General features: G+C 46.9%; 1 long non-coding RNA gene across 1 annotated transcript; it reads left to right on the forward strand.

The window, feature by feature from the left end:
* The first annotated feature begins 928 nt into the window (after nt 1–928).
* LOC103666294 lies at nt 929–1,735 on the forward strand. The gene is made up of 3 exons (XR_569458.1): nt 929–993; nt 1,335–1,538; nt 1,656–1,735. It is a non-coding gene; the product is annotated as an uncharacterized LOC103666294 (long non-coding RNA).
* Nucleotides 1,736–19,454: the final 17,719 nt, after the last annotated feature.

The following is a 19,454-nucleotide window of genomic DNA, read 5'->3' on the forward strand; positions in this document are numbered from 1 at the left end:
CATTTAAGTATCAATCTGATTCACAAAAGCATTTCTCCGGAGCTTAATTACAAGTGTATGCAACAGGATTTGCACTTGAAGCTTCTCGTTTCTTTCCGCCATCCAGACATCCAGCCGGTCGGAAATAAACAAGCAGAGCTGTATGCGCGGTTTTGACTGTGTCTAAATCAAGCCGCTTGTTTGGTTTTAATTAGTGAAAGTTTGGCTTTAGTAGGAAAAACATCATTTTGGAAAAGAACTTAGTTCGAGGGTTGGAAAATTGTCATCCGTTGACAAGAAATAAATGCCTCAAATTTGCCACGTGAAAATGGATGTTATGGTAAATTTAGCCTACTTTTCTTTCAGCAGATAAAAATGCAATTTATCAAGTCGGCATTTAGAAACCGTGGGAATCCTAATGACCGTTTCAAGAGGCAAAAAGATTTTGAGTTATTATTTGTGACATCAAGTCAATAGATCCAAGGGTGGGTCGCCATATTGGTTGGGTTCTCTGTGAAATAGGTTTTAGATTATGTTTTTATTGGTATGTACCTATGTAAAGAAAGAGTCAACACGTGCATGTGAAGGGTACACCCCAACTTCACTGTAGTAGTGATGTGTGGTGACAAGAGGGGTCAAGGGTAATTTAGGGCTCTAAATACACACACCCCCATTCCTACCCCATCCATCAAAACATCTTTTGTAGGGGCGCCTGGGTGGCACAGCGGTTAAGCATCTGCCTTCGGCTCAGGGCGTGATCCCGGCGTTCTGGGATCGAGCCCCACATCAGGCTCTTCCACTATGAGCCTGCTTCTTCCTCTCCCACTCCCCTGCTTGTGTTCCCTCTCTCGCTGGCTGTCTCTGTCTCTGTAGAATAAATAAAATCTTTAAAAAAAAAAAAAAACTTTTGTAACAGAATGTTAAAATTTAATTGTCCAATAGGCACACGGTAGATGGAAACTTCCGGGTAACGTAACACGTCATCGCTTGCAAATTTACAAAGAAAATTACAAGGTAGGAACCAGTTCCATGATTTCTCACACATTCACACACACTCCCTTTGAAAAGATGATTGAATCCACGTGAGGTTTTGGAAATTTTCTTAAAAGATACGGATTGTGCCAGGACCTTTCCCACACACGAGAAGATGCTTGTTTTCTACATTGAAGGATTCTGCATAACAAACCACTCTCACGCTCAATTCCCTGCAATGATCAATATTGATTTGTCACACCTGTGGGTCTGTGGGTGTTTTGGGGGCTGATCTAGGTTGGGTTCCCCCAGGCTGAGCTGAGCCCAATGTGTCAGCGTAGATTCATGTCTGCTCCACTCGATGTCCTTATTTTGGAACCCAGGGATACTCCTGTAATGGCGGAGAGCGGATATTCAGAGGACAAGCCAAACCACGCAAGCACACCTCTGCTTCAAGCCTTTCTTCTGGCATTCGACACGCCCAAGGGGACCAGATGCAAAGTCCAAACTCAATGGACTAGGGATGCAAGGTCCTTGCACGAAGGATTGGCCAGGGCCAAGTCATGGAAAGAAGAATGACATTGTGGGTAATGGATGCAGCCTACCACACCTCCTAACTTCAAGCCTGGTGGGAGGGGACTTATTTTCCAAGTCCCCCTTCATAATCAGTGTCCATCATTTCCTTCCCTACCCTGTGCCCCAAGGAGCTAATGGACATGATCTGCATCTTTCAGTCCTGGGCTTCCTGGTGACTCCAAGCGACACAAGACACTGGAAGGACGTGGGAGGTGAGTTCAAACAACAGAAGACACTGGAAGGACGTAGGAGGGTGGGAGGAATCCATATTTCTTCCTTGGAACAACCTTCTGTTTGGTTGGTGCCAGTTTTGGGGACGGAGGGAGGGAGGAGAAAGGAAAACAGGAAGCTTGATGCCTCCCGCCATTTTCCCTTTGCTGACACATACATGGTCTACTGCCCCATTTTCCGCACTGACTAATCAGATACTGGTTAAATTACCATTTTCCTAGTTTTTTTCCCCACTTGTGCTTTTTAATCACATTGTATATCCTTGTTCCTACAACCCATATCTATGCCAACATGTTTTTACCCTTACTCATATGCTCTTTATCAATGGAGTGTGGCGAAATGGAAAATGCTCTTCTGTCCCATGGCCTTATTGTCACATGAATAAGGTAAAGTGTGCCCCGAGTATGTGAACCATGTGTGGATGTCTTCCATTATGATGTCCACACACTAAGTTCTATTTTCACGAGTACATTTCTGAGGTTTTATCTGTCCTGTGCTGCCTGTCATAGAAATCGTTGTAATTGGGGAAAAAACCAAAAATCTGTACTTAAAGACACTTCATAGCTGAGTTTGAAACCGTACCAAAAAGCTTTGAAAGTCCATCTTTTGGTGAGTTTCTTTGTCCTTACCTTCCATTTGTACGAGAAAAGCAGCACATTCCCACCTCCTTTGCAAGGTGGAAGATGGATCGCCTTGAGTAATTAGCACCTAAGTGACACACACGGAAAGCTTCTCTCCCATTCCTTGAAGCCTTCAGGGGAGGAGATGCTGACAACCCTCCAGTGACACTGAAATTAAACTGGGGGACCCAGGCTCCAACACCTCCAGGATCTGTTGCCTCGGGGGGACTATGTGCATGACCGTTCGAGCTTTACCGTCTCCAGTTGGCACAGTTCAATAGAGTTCTTGAATGCTGCCTCCCAAAATTCATTCCAACCCATGACAGCCCTGAGCTTGCAGCAAATACAGCGTGGCCAAGACTGCTGAAAAGCATCCAGAGCTCAAATGCCTTTCTTGGCCCAGGGAGTGGCTTGGTCACTGGCTCATTGTCCTTTTGCAGGCAGGCTTTCTGACCACGACAGGGGACAAGTCTAAGAAAAAGATCTCAGAAACAAGGACTGCCACCATACATCCTTATCTTGTGATGTCTGCAGACATCAGCAACCCAATTTCTTCCCAATGTCTCTTTGCTAGAATGCCTCTGTGCTCCCTCACAACCCATGTGCAAACACCTGGGGTCACAGAGAGTCTCTCCTGCCAACGCAAACCACAAGCGGCCGTTACATGGTCCAGCACACGCCTCCTTGCTCCATCTCCACCTGGGTCCCATGCATCACTCTTCCTTCTCCTGTATGTATTTCTGCCATGCTGACTTTGAACATGGTACCTGTCCAAACACGGTCTTTTTATCATCCTCTGAACCCTCACGGTGGCAAATGAATTCGTCACGAGCTGGGGGCTGCGAACGGACCAGCAGTAGGTTCCATCCCTCGAGGTCTGACAAAGCCGTCCCATGGCATCCTGTCCACTCCGGGACCCAGCTGGTCCCACTCAGCCATCGCAGTAGGACCCACATCGGAGGGCTAGTTAATTGAGTCTTTATCCTTCCTACGGCATCCGCGGCTACATCTGGAGAACAATCGTTTTGGCACGTAAGGTCCTATTCCTTCCCAATAAGGTCTCCGTATGCATTTGCCAAGAAGAAACACGTGGAGGCATTTCCGATGACCGAGTCTTCCCATTGTTTGTGTAGGTGCATGAGAAAACAGACCTCATCTCCAACACCCATCCAACACTTGGGCTGCACACCAGGGTGACGCCCTACTGGGTGCTCTGGGGTGTGGAAGCACGTGGCTTCGCGGTGTGGATCAGATTGCAAGGCGTCCGTGCTGTGATGGCCCACGGCTCTCCCCGTTTCTGTGGCACGCCGCTCTGTCTGCATTTCGGTGGTCTCACGACATCAGAAGTGACTCCCTTCGTGCACCACACAAAAGATCGCTCTTGGGCAAATGCATTTGCTGGCTAATAGAGCTGCTACTGTGGATTGTTGAAATGCACACCGTGCCTCCACGCCACCTGCCAAGGATCGTATATGCTCGCATTACACTCTCGCATGTTCTTTATTTTCTTTACTGTGCGTTCACATGTAAAGAAGCGAGACCATGCGGAGACTGCACCAAACCTCTCAACGGTGTGCGTCTCAACACAAAAGATTAACGCAGTAACCGACAGATTACTGCACGCGGCTCCGTAAAGCCAGGTAGATATAAATGGCAACAATATTCTTTCCTCCCCAACCCCCAACAATGCAAATGCACACAGATTAGAAAAAGTCGTGACTTCCAGCAACATCTTGGCAGTGGAAGGTATCATTCCTGGCTCCAAAGGCACCGATCATTCCTTCACTGACCTCCCCTCTGTCCCTCAGACACGCAGGCTGTCGAAATGGCGTTGTTTTCCATGTGGTCCTACCAAGCCCACCAGACACTCCCAGCAGACAGGGGAGCCGTATGACCGTGTGCACGTTTGATCAACCCAGACCGTTTCCGTGTCTTACGAGCTCCCACTTCCCTTGTTCCTTTTTCGCGAGGATCGTCTTCTAATTCAGTTTTGGAAAGCACGGCTCTAAAATCATGACGAGCTTCCCCAGAGGAATGCACAAGGCAGACAGATGTCATATCCACGGCAGAGACGGGGACGACGCTCGGGAAAACAGCTGCACGCCATGCACAAAGGCATCCACAGCTGACTCCCAGTTCCTCGCTGCAGGAATAAATCACACTGAGACCTTTGAGTCACGTGCATTAGGTTTCTGGGGTGACCATAACCAAGTCCCACAGACATTGGGTGCTCAAGTCCTCATCTCCAGGATACATGGTGGGATTTTTGTGTAATATCAGATCGTACCATCCTCAAAGCTCTGCTAACAGCGCACGGCAGGCTGGACCCCATAATACAACACGCAGACAGGACGGTGAGCTGAAGACGAGGGTGTCAGGAGGCTCTTTGGGGGAGGCTCTAAGCCTCGTCCGTGGTGTTGCTCTATTGATAGCTCCTGGAGCGGCTATTCCAGCCCTGTTTGAGGGCACACACTATTAACCCGTCTCCGCTCGCCTCCAACATACACTCTGGTCCTGGGATCGAGTCCCAGATCGGGCTCCCTGCTCAATGGAGACTGTGCTTCTCCCTCTCTCTCCACCACTCCCCGTGCCTGTGCTCCCTCTCTCTCTCTCTCTCTCTCTCTGTCAAATAAATAAATAAAATCTTTCTAAAAAAATAAAGTGATAGACATTTCTGGGAAGGACCCGCATCCACTTTAGAAAGAACGATCAGACATCCACGTGGTGCGATGTGGCTCGTTTCTTCCGAGATTCGCCGGCAGGCCCAGAGGATCCAGAAATGACCGTTATGCATAGACTTATGCCCGGGACAGGCAGTTACACGTGCAGAATGTAGCTCCCGCCTGCCTTCTGTGAACGGCCGACCGCGGCATGATTGCCATGTCAAGACGTTGCGAAGATCCAGCCAATCTGTCCAGGTGAATAAAAACGCACAGTGAATTCAGTGCAACGTATCATCTAAACATCATTAGATTCCCCCTAGCCCTGGGGCCAATGAAACAGGGCCTTTGGTTTTTCAATTAGAGCTTTATCCAGCTTTGAAATATGTTCTGGGCTGGACACGTGAGGCCCAGAGCTCCCTCGGACCTGCCGGGTCAGCGCACAACGATTTTACCGGAAGCCCGTAGTGGGCAGCCAGGCTGAGTGATGTTCCAAGAGCGAACAGACCCCAAATTGGAGGAGACAGGAAAGTCCCAAAATCAACTACTCCCTGGAGCTCCCTGTATTAGGGTGGCCATAAAATATACCCCAGACAGGGTAGTTTAGACAACACACATTTATTATCACCATCCTGGAGGCTGGGATTCTGAGATCCAGGCGGGGCTGAGGCTGGGAGTCTGAGATCCAGGCGGGGCTGAGGCTGGTTCCTCCTGAGGCCTCTCTCCTTGCCGTGTAGACCCCATGTTCTCCCTGTGTCCTCACCTGGTCATCCCTCTGTGCATGTCTCTGTCCTCATCCCCTGTTCTTAGAGAGAAACCAGTAAGCTCAGACTTGGGCCTCTGTCTCTTATATACCAAAGCCCCTGATTAAGTCAACACATGAATTAAAACACGTGGACCAACCCGCCACACTGCACAAAATGTCTCAAAATAGCATGTCTACAAATCGGCCACCCACGGGGGTGAGGGTATTTTGACAGTTTTGTTGGGTTTTTTTCCCCAACCGATCCATTTAATAAGCACACATCCTTGCACCGACCCGACAAGGAGCTGACCCCTAGGCGTGCTTATGTTATTGGGGTTGTGGGTAATGAGGGTTTAGAGCTATTTTAAGGGCTCCCTGCTTAAGACGGTAAGCAACTCCATACCCAAAGTTATTTTAAGCAGCTCAGTTAAATCATGAAGAGAGCAGCACTAACGTATCCGTGAAGGAATTAGAAGAGCAGATGCCGATGTGGGAAAGTGTGTGTGTGTGTGTGTGTGTGTGTGCGCGCGCGCAAGAGAGAAAGAGAAGAAAGTGCATGGCTGTGTGTTCCTCTAAGTTAGTACATGGGAGGACACAGACGGGGTAAAACAGGAGAATTTGACAAATATTTACTGCTGAAAATCACTCACATGACACTCATAATGAGAACAGGGTATTTAGATTATATTGTATATTGAATGACGCTTAGGGTATTATACGGTTGTTTCCCTGCCCCCATCTTTAGGGTAGAATGTACTACATTTCAATCTTGTGAGATAAATGTTTCGGAGATTATCAAAACCTAATTATGTATTTTAACCACAGGGCTTTCTGGCAGAAATCTTTCTTAAATACCTGACACCTTTGGCTTAGTATAATTTTTAATGCTTTCAGGTAGTCATCATCGATGACCAGCCTAAAAAAAAAAAGAAAGACAATAATCACAACAGCATTGATTATAGCTATTATAAATAAGTTTCTGTATGGCTAGCACAGATAAAGTTTTCACCTCATTTTGTAGGTGTAATCACGCTTGGAGAAGAGACAGCTGTCATCCCACCATCTGGGAACGTGGAAGGATTATCCATCACTACCCATGTCTGGTTGGATGGAGTCATGGCACACGTGGAAGGACGGTCCATCACCACCCATGTCTGGTTGGTTGGAGTCACGGCGCACGTGGAAGGACGGTCCATCACCACCCATGTCTGGTTGGATGGAATCATGGCACACATAGAAGGACGGTCCATCACCACCCATGTCTGGTTGGATGGAGTCATGGCGCACGTGGAAGGACGGTCCATCACCGCCCATGTCTGGTTGGATGGAGTCATGGCGCACGTGGAAGGACGGTCCATCACCACCCATGTCTGGTTGGATGGAGTCATGCATGTGTTTTGAATAGCAGATTGTGAGTGGAAATGATGTGCTTTGCTTTTGAGCTAGAGCATTTAAATGCCACATTGAGACACTCAGGACACCGTTTTTCCTTTCCTGTGCTTCTGGCTGACATCTGCTCACCCGGTGTGTGTCTGGGATCACAGCAATGACACAGAGCAGAGCCCCCAATTGGAAAAAACCGCTATAAACTGCTATGGCCTAAGGCACCAATACATTGGTGCTGCTTGTCACTGTGGCATGGCCTCTTCTGCCCTGACTGATACCAGCCACATGCATGGGAGCAGGGCGGCCATTGCCATGGAGACTCCAGGCAAGGTCACGGCTACATGGCAAGACGTGCTCGGATTCTGTATATAACGTAGGCAAATAATTGGCTGGTGCACTGGGGTACATATGTGAGAAACAAGGGATCCTCGGTGATTTGGGGACTTTTGACCAGAGCATGTAGCAGAGCTGATGTGCTAGTTTATTCCCCGTGACCCTGGGAAAGGTACTGGTGGCGGGCCAGCATCCTTCTGCAAGCACCCCCACCCTGCCTTACCTCCTCCGAGGACTTTCTCCCACTTTCTCCTGACACAAAGCTGGCCCCACAACATGGACACAGAGCTACCAGGACTGCCCAGAACCGAGGGGCTATGGGAAGTCAACACTGAACCTCCTTCCCCTCAGGGGAATGACATGGGGACACACAGAGGATCCAGAAATGACCCTGCACATAGACTTAATATTAAAAATGTTAAACTCTGCCTTCCTCCTCCTTGGCCCAAGCACTCATTTTTTTGTTTTCCATTTTAAGGATTTAATTTTTCCATTAAAATGTTTCTCACTGTGTACGTGGCTCTTGGGACATCCCAATGCCAAACTCTTACACTACCCTCAGTTTACCAACTGCTTTTAAATCCAGTGTCCCAGGGGGCTGCCCTGTAGACTGCCAGGTCTGGATGTCCTCTAAATATCTGAGTCTCAGCTGACCCAAAGCCAAAATCTCCTGGACGGATTCCTCTGCCTGTTACCTTCCCTGTCTTGTCTCTATCCATAAACGGGGGTGTTCATCCTTTTTCCCAAACTGTTGGTTTTCCAGGTGAGCACAAACGGTTCACACAAATCTGGCAGAACATGGATTATTCTGTGCCACAGTGACAAGGATCCACCAGGCTGGGTTGAAACCCTGTTTCATGAATCAGTGACAGTGTGTCTCACAGTGTGACCCATTGTCAATCTACCCATCCAGCCAGCCAGCCAGCCAGCTGTCCACCTACCTACCTATCCACCCGTTGTCAGTCCATCCACCCATCTGTCTATCCATCTGTCCATCTGTCCATCCATCCATCCAGGTGTCCACCTACCTACCTATCCACCCGTTGTCAGTCCATCCACCCATCTGTCTATCCATCTGTCCATCTGTCCATCCATCCATCCAGGTGTCCACCTACCTACCTATCCACCCGTTGTCAGTCCATCCACCCATCTGTCTATCCATCTGTCCATCCATCCATCCATCCATCCAGGTGTCCACCTACCTACCTATCCACCCGTTGTCAGTCCACCCATCCATCTATCCATCTGTCCATTCATCTGTCCATTCATCCATCCATCCATCCACCCACCTATCTGTCTTTCTGTTCACCCGTTGTCCATCCATCCATCTGTCCATCCATCCACAGGCACTTGGATTGCTTCCACCTCTTGGCTGCTATGAACACGGCTGTGCAATTATCTGTTCAAGTCCCTACTTTCAATTATTTCTATCATACCTTTTTTTTTTAACCTGTTTTCATCAATGAGGGGCCATCCACAAGTTCTGTTTACTAATCCAAAGTCAGGGCGAACTTCCCAAAATTTAATTTTCCTGCAACACCATCTGATATGCAAATAACCCATTTCAGTGAAGCCCGGGACAGACAAGTGACATTGTGTTTCCCTGGCACACCGCAGCCTGATGAGAAATGTATTAATTGCACAGTTCATCCAAGCATTATGATTCCTGCCAAGCCTGGCTCTGCCCATGTCTCGGTTTGTTAATTATTTAAATCCCTTTGGGTTCCCCCGATGGGTTTCCCCGTAATTGAAAAAATGCAAATGAGCCTGACCGCAAAACCCAGGCTGAGGAACTCACCCGTGTTGCTCAGAAAGAGGGCTCTCTCTTGTCTGTGCAGCTCCAAGCTTCATGAGGGGCTCCAAGTGCAGACCCACACTGATGCCATCCACCCGCACCCCTGCTTGTTGCAAATGGGGAGTCATGGGGAGGTGGTGGTGGCAGTAGCTTCTGTGTGAAATGATCACTACCCAAACCCAGCGAGCTAAGAGCAGGAGATCCAGGGGCTGTCCCATCAGTGAGGCTGTCCCATCCGTGAAGCTTTCCCCACCGATTTGGAAGTCCTGAGTATGGATCCTTGCAATCTGACGTGTCAGGCTCTGCAAGGGGGTGGGCAGACCCAGCGTTTCCTGGATCCCTCTGGACATACCCAGCCTCCTGCCCAGGATGAATTCCATCTGCATCAGCAAGTGAAGAAGACTCAGAAGTGCCCTCTGGGCTCCACAGGAAGGCAGTTCTGAGATTGATTAGTAACGTCTGGACCAGGAGGGGAAAGGGGTGGACAGACTGCATGCTGAATACTGTCCTGCCGGGACCCCGGAATCTACTCTCTCGGCATTTTTACTGCACTGTTTTATTTCCCTAATGGCAAAGAACGCACACCAGTGCATGCAGGAAAGCTTGTTGTCCCTGTTCTTGACCCAGAAAGCTCCCCAGCCTCACACCCAAATGGACTTCTCAGCCAGAAGAACCACCCCAAAATCTTGGGGCAGAGTTCTGAGTCCTCAGATGGGAACACTTCTGTCATCATGTAAAGATATCCCACCAGCCACATTGACAGAAATGTGGGGTATTTCCCATGGGCTCTAGGAGCCATGAAAACATAATCAAGGCACAAAGGGTACCATGAACCAAGGACTTTGGGGAAGCTGGGTCCTAATCTGCACATAAGACCTCCCTAACTAAGCATCTTTGGACAGTTGATGGCTTTTCCATCAGGCCACCTCCATAGCAGGGGTTAGAAGTGGGTTCTGAGGGGCACCCGCTCCCCCCTGGAAGCTACATTGGGCATGACAGGAGCTGCCATGTTGTCCACCAATCCAAGCAGATCCCTGCTCCTAGAGGGTCTACACACATAAGCGTTCACTGTCACCTCGTTCTGCGAGGTGGAACCATCATGGAACCATCAACCTCCAATGTGATGAAACAGTCACAACAGTCTCCTGTCCTTACAGATGGGAACACATAGGAAAGATGTTCCAGAAGGAGACACATATGGATTCAGGAATAAACGCAAGAACCAGATGCCAGGATGTGGTCACAAATGCTAGGAGCCCCATCATAACCCAGCGAGAAACTTCTGCAAATGGACAATAATGTGCCAAACTGCCAGGCCATGGACTGTCCTTCCATGTGCGCCATGACTCCATCCAACCAGACATGGGTGGTGATGGACCGTCCTTCCATGTGTGCCATGACCATCCAACCAGACATGGGTGGTGATGGACCGTCCTTCCACGTGTGCCGTGACTCCATCCAACCAGACATGGGTGGTGATGGACAATCCTTCCACATGGCCAGATGGAGTGAAGACAGCTGTTTCTTCTCCAAGTGCCGTTACACCAATGTAATGAGGTGAAAACTTAATCTGTGCCCGGTATGCAGAAACTATTTATAATAGCTACAATCAGTGCTGCTGTGATTATTGCCTTTTTTTTGAGCTGGTCATCAAAGATGATTTCACTAATTCTGGCTCCAGCCCTCGAGGTGGCTCAAGGGAGTGTGTGTTCAATGAGGGAACATCTCTAGGTTTAAGTGTCTCAACTGTAGAACAATTAGTGAACTTATTGGTTGTAATGAAATGTTATCACATTACTCAGGAATGTTCTAAGCACCTGGTTAATGCCCTGGAGCTCTGCCTGATTTCTGGGCAAGAAAGGGTTTCTGCATGGGCCCTGAACTATTTGCTCTGTTTGATTCAGAAAATCTGAATTAGCATGCAGCTGATTGTTGCAAGGTGTCTGCACTTTGCTATAGACCAAACATTCCAGATCATGGTGATTTTATTCCCCAAGGGACATTCGGCAATACCTGCAGGCATTTATCACAATGTGGAGTTGGGAGAGGCAGGCTTCTAGCCTCTGGTGGGTGGAGACCAGAGATGCTGCTCATTGGTCTACAGTGCACAGGACGCCCCACGTCAGGGAGTCGTCCAGCCTGGGACGCCCACAGTGTGGATGCTGAGACACCCCAACACAAAAAATGTTTCCCTTCAAACCAGAACAGCCAATTCCCAAAATTAGCTCCAAGATTCTCACCTGCAGACTCTGGGTGGGCTATGGAAATGTATGGCCCAGAACTGCAGTTTCTGGGTAAGAAATCATCCACCAAGGTCACAATATGGAGCGTGACCCTGAAAACTCAAAATTAAATTGTGGCCTCTGAGAGTACAAGTGGATAATTGCACCTTACAGAGCAATACACCAACCGAAGCGACAGCACCGAGCGTGGCCTGAGGGATAAGCTGGTCTTCCTCAAGGTTCAGGAAATGGCAAATACGACATAAATGTTTATTCTTTTTTTTTATTAATATTTTTTATTATATTATGTTAGTTACCATACAGTACATCCCTGGTTTTTAATGTAAAGTTCCATGATTCATTAGTTGCATATAACACCCATAAAAATGTTTATTCTTGACTGTAGTAGTTAGGACGGGGAAGATGGTTGGTGACCTTGGAAGACAGTGCCCAGGACTGCCCCCCACCTGATCCAGCAAGAGCCCAGCCCTGGAAGTCATTCTCACTGCTGATTCTACTCAGGGGGAGACTTGGAACTTGTATGAGTGTACCAGAGCTGTCCTAGCAACTACCTTGACTCGACGGTTTATAGCAACAGAGATTATTCTCCCCCAGCTCTGGAGACCAGAGTCTGAGATCCAGGCGGGGCAGGACCACTGAGATCCAGGCGGGACAGGGCTGCTGAGATCCAGGCGGGGCAGGACCCCTGAGATCTAGGCGGGGCAGGGCTGCTGAGATCCAGGCGGGTCAGGGCTGTGCTCCCTGTAGAGGCTCCAGGAGAGGGTCCTTCCTGCTTCTTCCAGCTTCTGGGCCTCCAGGCATTCCTGGGCTGGTGGCCACGTCCCTCCCATCTCTGCCTCTGTCCTCACGTGGCTTCTCCTCTGTGTCTGTGTCTCCTCTTCCATCTCTTTCAAGGACACCTGTCCTTGGCTTTAGAGCCACCCCAATCCAGGACAAGCTCATCTCAGATCCTTCACTTACTCACATCTGCAAGCTCCCCATTTCCAAATGAAACCCCATCGAGGTTCTAGGTGAATGTGAATTCTACTCAAAAAAAGCCATGTTGTGGCTTCTGCAGCTAAACGGCTACAGGGCAGAGAATGGAATGTTCTTCGGGTGGCTGAAGGCCAGGATCTCACCTCCTTCATTTGTGCCTCTTCCTACAAGTTTGTGGTAGGATGAACTTCCTACAAGTTCATCTATGCACTGAAGCAATGGCACCCTGTCCATCAAGGGCATACAGCTGCCCCACCCCCAGCTCCTGGCTCATGTTCTGCCACCAGGGAGAAAAGGGCTGGTCCTGCGATGTGTTCACTTATCTTGACCATAGTCCCCAGTTGTTTCATGCAACACTGGTGTAGGTGTTGCTATGAGGTATTTTGTAAATGTGACTGATATCCACAGCAGCTGACTTCAAGTCAAGGAGATCAGCTTCCACGGTGTGGGTGGGCCTCGTCCAATCAGTTGAAGATGTTCAGAGCAAAGACTTTCCTGAGAGCAAAGACTTCCTTTTCCCTCAGGGCAAAAGCAATTCTGCCTCATTTCTGCATCATCAGTCACTGCTTGAGCTTCCAGTCTTCACACCTGCCCTGAAGCTTTCAGATTTGCCAGCCCCCACAACCGTATGAGCTAAATAAATATCTTCATACATCTCTTACTGCAACTTCTAGACAAATTCTGGAGACCTAATGCACAGTATAGTGAATATAATCAGCAATATTGCATTATAATCCCCCAACTTGCCAAGAGATGCTCTTCATTATTCCCACCACAAAAAAGGAAGGACAATTATGCCATGTGACAGACGTGCTATTGTTTCAATGGCAATCCTCTTATATGAATGGATCACACCCACATGTTGCACATCGTAAATGCACACAATACGTTTAATGTACAAATTACATTTTCATTATTTGTTACATTTGTTTCAATTAAAAATAAATAAATCACTTTATATATAGTTACATATAAAATAGATATTAATACAGTATGTATTATATAATATTACAATGTTATATGTAACTATATATAAATCTATATGTAACTCTCTCTATATATATAACTATATAAGTATATATAACTATATATAACCATGTATGTAACATATATGTAACTATATATATAAAACATATATGTAACTATATATATAACTACATAACCATATATATAACTATATAACTATAACTATATATAACTAAATAGCTATAACTATAAAACTATGTATAACATGTATAACTATATATAACCACGTATGTAGCATGTATGTAACTATATCATATATGTAATTATATATAAGTATATAACTACATAATTATATATAATTGCAAATATATAACTATGTATAACCATGTATATAACTTTATATAACTATGTAACATATATGTAACTATATATATAACCATATAACCATATATATAACCATATATATATATATATTTTATATATATATATATATATATGTATAGGTCTGTTTCTCTGATAGAACCGAGACTGATACAAATTCCCAAAAGAAAAATTCTCAGAAAGTCTGCTGGCCAGCCTGGGCAATCAGTCCATGGCTTCACCCAGTTTCTCATCCTCCGCACAACTGACATGTGGGACTGGCTCATTCTATGCCCTACGGGGCCACCCTGTGCACTATCAGGCATTGAGCAGCGCCCCAGGTCTCCACCCACTCGATGCCAGTACCACCTTCCACCCTGAGTCGTGACAACCAAAAATGTCCCCACGCGTGGCCAGGGGTCCCCCTGGGGTGCAGATCTGCCCCAGATTGAGAACTACTGGCTTCGACCAGTCTTTTATTGGGGAGTCCATTGGCCCCCAGTTGGAGCATTCCTACCTCTTTGGTAGGGATGAGCCAGGGTGGGAAGATGCTGGAGGCAGACGTGTGAACTCTGGAGAACACAACAAAAGACTCGCAGTAGATGTATCGGAAGGTCCCCAGGCTGTAAATCTATTGCATCCCAACAACGATGCAAAAAGCTGTGGGCAACCCCACCGACAAGTGTGGAGTTAGCTCCTGGCGTCAGATTTGCCCCCGTGCATTTCACACACACCTGAGTAGGTGAGGAAGGTGAGTGGAGGAGCAAGGCTCTGGCCCAACATACATGCCACATTTTCCTTAGACATCCAGATTCACGGGTCATCCCACAGGGAATCCAGAATCTCTGGGAGAGACAGACCAGCCCCAAAACTGTGCTCCCTTCTCTGGGAGCCTCACCAAGGGAAGCGTCCCCATGCTGTCTCTCAAAAAGGACAAAATCCAAGCAGCAGAAATGGATTTATTCGCCCAGCGAAGCAACACGTTGCATGCTGTGGAGCTGATCAGAAATGAGAAGAATGAGAAGCAGCAGCGTCTCTGAACGCTGGGAATGTGTTTCAGGAGCATCAAGAAGTCTCCCAACGAGGGCAACGCGTGTTTCACGTGGCTCTGGACACCTGCACAAAGGGCTGAGCTGTGCGGCCAGCTCACAACTGACGAGGCACTTGGAGAGTATTAATTGGGTGTCAGGCACTGGGTAAGGCATGTGAGTCATGAGCACAGGCCCCGGAAAACCATTGCGTCAATATGTTTCAGGGAAGATAAGTTTGATGTAAAGACCACGGAAAATGCCTTTATCTTCCAAGACGATGAGAGAAAGCTAAAGCTCCCCTCTCTTGCCTTAACCTTCTGGATCCTGTGCTTTCCCTGGAATTTGAAGGCTCACAGTTATAAACACATGGAACGGTGAGATGAAAAAGTAGAAACGTCTCAGTGTTCACACAGAATGAAAGGGGTACCTTCTCCCTTTGAAGACTGTTCTCGAGGTTTGGGTGGCCCTGAGCCAGCATCCCCGCCTGGGGGCTCAGTCTTGGGGTGACTTGGGGTTCAGGGTTTGGACTAGGGACAGCCCCTCCCTAGCTAGCTTTTCACAAAATTGCAGAAAGAGTTCCCTCACAGTCTGGATAAGCACATTTTCCCCTCATGCGCCTCCTTGAAACAGCGTCTTAGCCAGCTGGGGGTGTCCATAATGAAATGCCACGGTCGTGGTGGCTTAAACAACAGACACTTTCTTCACGGTCCTTCAAAGTCTGAGATCCAGGTGTGAAAACTGCCTTCTTGGCTTGCATTCCTCACATGGCTTTTCCTGGGAGCATGTGCAGAGAGACGGGGGGGGGGGGGATGTCCTTCTTTACCTTCTTCTTCTCCCTCTTCTCCTTCTCCTTCTCTCTCTTCTTCTTTCTCCTCCTTCTTCCTCCTTCTTCCTCCTTCTTCCTCCTTCTTCTTCTTCTTCTTCTTCTTCTTCTTCTTCTTTCTTCTTCTTCTTCTTCTTTCTTCTTCTTCTTCTTCTTCTTCTTCTTTCTACTTCTTCTCTTCCTTCTCCTCCTCTTCCTCTTCCTCTCCTCCTTCTCCTTCTTCTAAGGACACCTGTCCTATGGGATGAAGGCCGCAGCCTTATGACCTCATGGAAACTAAATTACCTCCTAAAAGCCCTATCTCAACATATAGCCCCACTAAGGATTAGAATTATGAATTTGGGGATGGGGGTAAGACCTCAGTTCATAGCATACACTCCATATGCTCTTAGGATGAAAAACTGTGAGAGGCGCCTTGGTGACTCAGTTGTTGGGCATCTGCCTTCGGCTCGGGTCATGATCCTGGGGTCCTGAGATTGAGCCCCGCATCAGGCTCCCTACCTGTTCCTCCGTCTCCCACTCCCCCTGCTTGTTTTCCCTCTCTCGCTGTCTCTCTCTCTGTGTCAAATAAATAAATAAAATCTTTTAAAAAAGAAAAAAAAAAAGAAAAACTGTGGACATGTCATTTTTGTGAAATGAGAAATACCAATCTGTCAAAATGAATAGTTTAGCCAAAAAAAAAAAAAAATGCATCATCTAGTCTTGAAACAGTGATGAAGGTCCACCATCTTACTTTACCAGTACAAAAGCTAAACACTCAATGGGCGCACAGAGAGCCACGCGACACAGCCTCATGCTTACCACCCAGATGCAACCAACATTGACCCACCAGGACCACGAGTGGTTCATTTCTATGTATTTCCAATCAGACGTAACAGGTGCACGTGAGTATCCCGTTGACCAGAACAACTTTACATTCCCATTCTGGGAGGTGTTCCCATCAGCACTTAGTGAGCTAGACCTGCATCCTACTGATGGGTCAGGAAGGGGAAGAAGAGTTTCCAATGACAAAAACGTCTGGGGAGACCTGTGTTCATTATCCTCGTCCCGAGACTCACCCTGTGAATTCCACACATGGGGAACGTCATCACACGGGTGTGGGAATCTCGGTTAGATCAAGCTACGCATGTACTTCAGTGGAACACTTCCCCGATTTGTGGAAGGCCATCTTCTTGCTTCATTCTTTCACACAAATCTCCCTATCCAAGCCCATTCTCCACCTTCCCCCAATGAGTTGCCATTGGAGTGGGTCCACTGTGCATTTTTTGTTTGCGTCCTTTGAAACTGAGCTGTGCTGGTTAACAGGCGTGTGGGTTTTAGGGTCTAAGAATGGGTTTCAGGGTCTAGGAAGGGGACTGTGTCCTTCGTCTCAATCCCTTACTCTTTCTCTCCCCATTCACTAAGCGCTACGTTCTAAAGGCCTCCATATTGCTATGGGCACGATGACTCCACGGCTTCTGTGACAACCCCAGCAACTAATTTGACCCAACTGATGTGTAAAAAACATGGCACCCAACAAACACAGAATAACATTCTTTCCAGGTGCCCATGAAACCTTCACCGAGGTCGACCCAGTTCTGAGCCATGAAGCAAAATCCAACGAATCTTAAAGAATCGGAATTTTGCAAGGTATGTTCTCGGACCAGGATGGGACTAAAGCAGAAATCAATAACCAGAAGTTATCTAAAAAGCCCAATATTGGTCAATTCAAACAGCACACTTCAAAATAACCCATGGACAAAGAGAAATGACAAAGCAGATTGGGACATATTATGAACTGGATGAGTACGGAAATACAACATGACAGAATTTGTGTTTAAAGGACTTCCACGCAGCCTCCAATCCCTACAAGGAAAGAAGAAGGGTTTTGAATCAATATTTTATGCTCTCACCTTCTTAAGAAATTAAATGAAGGAGGGGCGCCTGGGTGGCACAGCGGTTAAGCGTCTGCCTTCGGCTCAGGGCGTGATCCCAGCATTCTGGGATCGAGCCCCCATCAGGCTCCTCCGCTATGAGCCTGCTTCTTCCTCTCCCACTCCCCCTGCTTGTGTTCCCTCTCTCGCTGGCTGTCTCTATCTCTGTCAAATAAATAAATAAAATCTTTAAAAAAAAAAAAGAAATTAAATGAAGGAAAACATACTAAACAGCACGCAAAAAGAAGGAAATATGAAAGATCGGTGTAATTGAAAACACAAAAGCAATAGAGATAATCAGTCAAGCCAAAGGTTGGTTCTCTGACTTCTCCATAAAATTGACAAACCTCTAGCCAAGCTGATCAAGAAAATAAAAGAATAAGTAGCTTAACCGTATCGAGAATGAAGAAGATAGGACATCCTAAGACCCTATTGATTGTGTTACAAGATTGACAAGCAGACGTTACAAACCCATTCATGCCTACCAACGTGACTGTTTAGATTGTATGGCCCAATTCCTCAAGGGACAAAAACTCCCAAAGTTCACTCGGGAAGAACTAAGTAAATGGGATTGTCAGATGTCGACTAACATCACTGAATTTGTAGCTAAATACTTTAGACGAAGGACGTCCCTGGCCTGAATAGCTTCGCAGGCAAATTCTACCAAATATATTTGGGGCGAAGACAATCTCAATGTGGTATAAACACTTTGAGAAAACAGAAGTGGAGGAAATGCTTCTGGATTCTTTGTGTGAAGGATTTTGGCATATTTGAGAATCAGCAACTTCTGCCAAGAGTTTTCCTTTCCAGGTATGTCTCAGTCTGTTTCTTAAATCTGGGTATGGCTTCCTAAATGCCAGGCAAACAAAACCATGGACATAAAGGGAATCATTGTCATAACCGGGAGCGGAAGGAGGAAAGATCGTCGCCCAGAAATGAGGTGTGGGTTGCGTATTTCAAGTAAATCAAAGTAACGCACCAGGACAACAGAACAAAAAAAACAGAAAAGCGTAGAATCTGGGGGATGGGCATTAAGGAGGGCATGTGATGTTATGAGCACTGGGCGTCATATGCAACCAATGACTCTCTAAACTCTACCTCTGAAACTAATAATATATTCTATGTTAACTAAATTGAATTTAAATAATTTTTTAAAAGGCATAGAATCTCAACAGATTAAAAAAAAGACATCTGAATAATGTCACCATTCATTTATGTTTAAAAAAATACTGTTTTCTCAAATTAGGAATAGAGAAATCTTCCATCACCTTACGGAGAGCTTCTGCAAAAACTGGCAGCTCGCATATTTACAGGCGGAGCGGGGAAGACTGGACGCTTTCCTTATAGGGTCAGGAGCCAGCCAAGAAAGCCCACACTCTCTTCCCTATTTGTGCAGGGTCAGAGCGGGCATCTCAAGCAGCACAATTAGCAGAGAAAATTTGAAAAAAAAAAAAAAAAAGGAGGTAAACAGTCTGTCTTTCCATCATGGTGGCCACACGGCCCTATACATTTGTTGTCCAAATGCACAGAACTATATACCTAAAAATGACAGTTTACTCTCTTTCCATAAACCCGGCTTGAGAAGAAGAGGGCCCCAGAGGTTGAATTGAACATTTTCGACAGGCACCCGATCTTGGGAGCTTAGCTGGCTGCAGGAGGAGCTGGACATGGGCGCGGAAGGAGCGGGTCTCCCTGAACTCCGCTCAGCTTCATGGCATGAGAGAGAGGAATCATGAACAGCAGAAGACAGAGTCCCAACATGTTGAAAAACCAAAGGAACCAGGTGGCTCGGTGATTCACCCCAAAACAATGATTAAAAGGATCAAGATGTACCCGTGACTTCTGA

This window comes from Ursus maritimus (genome assembly GCF_017311325.1).
Source record: "Ursus maritimus isolate PB19 chromosome X unlocalized genomic scaffold, ASM1731132v1 scaffold_X1, whole genome shotgun sequence".
Lineage (NCBI taxonomy): Eukaryota > Metazoa > Chordata > Mammalia > Carnivora > Ursidae > Ursus > Ursus maritimus.